The sequence below is a fragment of the Peromyscus eremicus genome, chromosome 1, assembly GCF_949786415.1.
Source record: "Peromyscus eremicus chromosome 1, PerEre_H2_v1, whole genome shotgun sequence".
NCBI lineage: Eukaryota > Metazoa > Chordata > Mammalia > Rodentia > Cricetidae > Peromyscus > Peromyscus eremicus.
This window is the reverse complement of record NC_081416.1, coordinates 192544952-192549016: the sequence shown is the minus strand read 5'-3', so window position 1 is coordinate 192549016 and position 4065 is coordinate 192544952. Positions and strand designations below refer to the sequence as shown.

General features: G+C 36.9%; 1 pseudogene; it reads right to left on the bottom strand.

The window, feature by feature from the left end:
• Positions 1-2253: 2253 nt before the first annotated feature.
• On the bottom strand, positions 2254-3176 carry LOC131904066 (vomeronasal type-1 receptor 4-like; annotated as a pseudogene).
• Between the last annotated feature and the right edge of the window lie 889 nt (positions 3177-4065).

Sequence of the window (4065 nt, the reverse complement as noted above, 5' to 3'; positions counted from 1 at the left end):
CAACAAAGCTTTGTAAAATGAAGGAGAGTACATAAAATGTTAGAAAGATAGACAAAAGGAGTAGGATTCTCTGGGTGGCTGTGGTCTCTGGGGAGATTCTGGTGGAAGCATGAGGGTTATGAATATGTTGAACCTGCTGCTTGTGTCTGTAGAGAATGACAACCACAGAGCCACTGGAGAACATCATAAACACAGAAAACAAGACTTCAGGAAACATCAGTAATCCTGCATAAAGTGAATCTACAAGTTTATCTTGACCCAGAGTTGAACAGTATTCAAAATTTTGTTTTAGTGTCATATTATTTCCAATATATTTGATATGGACATACACAGGGAAAATAAAATTTATCATTATGTATGTGACCCAGCCAAGAGAAATAGTGAGGACAACGTAATTTGGAGCTTTGACTTACAAATCTTTCTAACATATGTTCCCAGGGCTGATAATGGTAGCCTGGTGGATACTCAAGAGGCACATGATGCCTATGGACATGCTTCTACCAATGCTTTCAATACAAAAAAGACAAGTTTTCAGTCAAAATCATTGAAAACCTGTTTCAACCCAAACGTTACCATTATTTGTGGTAATCCTTTAGAGAGAATGATCAAGGAGTTAGCAATGATCATATGTGTGAGAATCAATTTTGTAGGCTTCAGTGTCCTTTGATTGTAGTAATACACTAGATAGTGCGGAAGAAGGGAGAAATTTCCCACAATTCCAAACATACTCTGTGATAAGATGCATAATTATTTGAGTCTATTCTACTACACAGCACATCTTTCGTTAATGGTGGCAAAGAAACCTCCGTGAGAAAAGTGATGAATTTTACTGTTCTATAATCTTGGCTCTTCATGTGTGGGAATTGCTTGAGTTTGAGATTTCGAACACAGTGTGCAACATAGCAAGGTTCAGTCTCAACTAAAAGTCATTTTAACATAGTTAACTTTCATTGATTTGTTAACATCATAACACACACACATATATATGCAGAATATTCCCAATATATATATGTTTGTAAATTCTGGATTAAAAATAGGGCATTGCTATTCTGGGAGAAGCAATATCCAGTGAGTGTAAATGGAAAGACCACTCAATTCCACACCTCTAGAATAAACTGCAATTTCCCACTCATGTTGAAAACTAAGAATTTGATCAACATCTTCACAAAGGCAGAAATCCATTCTAAATATTATTTTCATTTGAATTTTACTCATAAATGATAAAAAATTAAGAATTAAAATATTTCTTTATTCATACATGAGAAAATTTTTAGTGTCCTGCATTAAACATAAGATTCAATTGAACAATTACAAAATGCTGTCTTGAAAGCTAATCTATTCTCTCCCTTTTCCTTTCTTCATCACACACACATATAAACATAGCTATCACTTTTTTAGGATAGATAAGTAACCAAGAATCATTAACCTTAGTGAGTTCCTCCTACTTACTCAGAATGACTGCAAAGGCAGCCAGGGACAACTGGAGAAACTAGTTTCTGTGAATGACTGCAAAAAGTTTCCTTGTAGAAACTTTTAGAGAAATCATTAACTTTTCTTCCCAGAAAACTCAGCTACAATCACAACTGACAAAGCAAAAGTCAGAATTACCATGAGAACAAGCATAGTGAAAGTGAGAGATGCCCGAAGCACATGAGTTCCCCAGGATCAATGGATGCGTTTACAGCATAGCTCCCACAAGTCACTGACAAGTGGATCAATCCTCCAAAGGATCTTGCCTTAAGGAGCTCCATTTGCAAAATATTTATGTGCCATTCCCAGGAGTGACAGCATGGCTTCTTTCAGACAGTAGTAAGGGAAATTGTTGGAATATAATAAAAATACTTGATCCATACATTTAAAAAGTTATCTCACAGCAACATGCACCATTATACTTTACAGTGTTTCCTTCTGGAAAAGTTCTCCATTGAGTATATTACTTGGTCACACAGTCTGCAGGAACTTACATTAAAAAATTGAGATCTAAATTATTTAATTTGCAGAAAGGAAGTGGATTTATGATTTGTAAAAAGAGAGTACTATTTTCTCACAAAAGAACAACCTGATTCATTCACCGCTGCAATGATATTACAGGTACTAGTTTCAACAAGTTAAAACCCAAACTCAGAGTACAGTTTCTCTTAGACAGACAAGTGGCTATAACAGTTGTATGTTGATATTTTAAATAAAAAGAGAAAGTTAAAATTTAGATATTGTGAGAAAGAGATGATACAACCATTATACCTGTAATAAATATCATTGTAGAAATTTTGGATTCCTTACACATGAAAAGCACAATCTTGGCACTCTGGAGTCATGGCTCACAAAAAATGGCCCCAAAGTAGGAAAACACATTGAAATGATTGCAGTGATGTTAACCAACCACCAACCAGGTTTATATATGAGAGCAATGTAACCTTGTAAGATGGAAGAGAGGGCATAAAAGCCTATAAATGTGGACACCAGTGTCATTATGCGGTAGGTGGCTTTGGACTCAGTGGATGTTCTGGAAGAAACACTGGTGCTGCGGATATGTTGAACCCGTTGTTTGTGTCTATACAGAATGACAACCATGGAGGTGCTGGACCAAACAGTGATGACAGAAAACAAAATTTCAGGAAGAACAATTACCACAGCATATAATGAGCTTCCAAGGTCATCATAACCTGGAGTGGAGCAGTATTTCAAATCACTCTCGTATGTCAGATTTTGCTGTTCTCCTTGGTATACATATACAGGGGAAAAATCATATTTACTGCCATGTAGAGAATCCAGCAGAGGGAGGTGTACATGCCATTATGCTTTGGAGCTTTGACTTTAAAGCCCAACAGAAAAGAGTTCCCAGGGCTGATGGTGATGGCCTGGAAAACACTCAAGAAGCAGGTTGTGCCAATGGACATGCTCCTGCCTAGTCTTTGAATATACAAAAGAAATTTACAGCCACAATCATTGAGGAACCCTACCACCCCAAAAGCTCTCATTGTGTGGAGTAATCCTTTAGAAAGAATGATCAAGGAGTTGGCTGTGAACATGTGTGTAAGAATCAAATCTGTGGTCTTTAACGTCTGTTCAGTGTAGTATTGGATGAGGTAGCAGGAAAGAAGAGAGAATTTTCCCAGAATTCCAACTGTAGTCTGAAATAAGAACACTACTCCTATTGTCAAATCTTTGTGGTCCATTCTATCATTTAAAACTTCTTCCTTAAACAGTTGCCAAAATCATTTCTCTGAGGGCAAAAAGATGACTTGAAATCTTGAGACCTGGTTGTCGGTGTGGGAAAATCAAATGTGTGCAAGACTACAAAGGTATTGTGGGCAACAAAACAGGACTCTGACTCACAAAATTATTATGTAAACAATATTTGTAAAATATATTTTTCAGTGAAACTGCTGAAGTCTTCAAATGTACATATTTATTGAAAGTGCTTGCAGAACTTTGCTTTGAAATGTCAGTATTAATAGTAAGTCCAAGTTGCTGTTTCAGAAACAATGACCAGTGAGTACAAATGTAAAGGATGCTGGGTTTTAAATATTAAAATGAACTTCTAATTACAAATCATCTTGACGATAAAATAACTTTAACCTGTAGGATAAAACTTACAAGGTTTTATTAATAAAAACAAACCTGGAGCCAGTAATGGGGTCAATGCTGGAAGATCAGAGAAGCAGAATAAACCACAGCCACCTCACCTTGCCAGTTCCTCAGCTGATCCTGTTTCCTCAGACTGGAAGCCTCTGAGTCCTCAGAAGAATTAATCTCAGCTGAACTGCTGCTCAAAGCCTAAAAGCTTAACCAGCTCTAGTTCCTGGTTTTCATGCCTCATATACCTTTCTGTTTTTTGCCATCACTTCCTGGGGTTAAAGGTGTGAGTCATCATGCCTGGCTGTTTCCAGTGTGGCTTTGAACTTATAGAGATCCAGATGGATCTCTGCCTTCCAAATGGTAGGATTAAAGGTGTGTGTCCCACCATTGCCTAACCTCTATGTTTAATATTGTGACTATTCTGTTCTCTGACCCCCAGATAAGTTTATTAGGATGCACTATATTGGAGAACACAATATCACCACA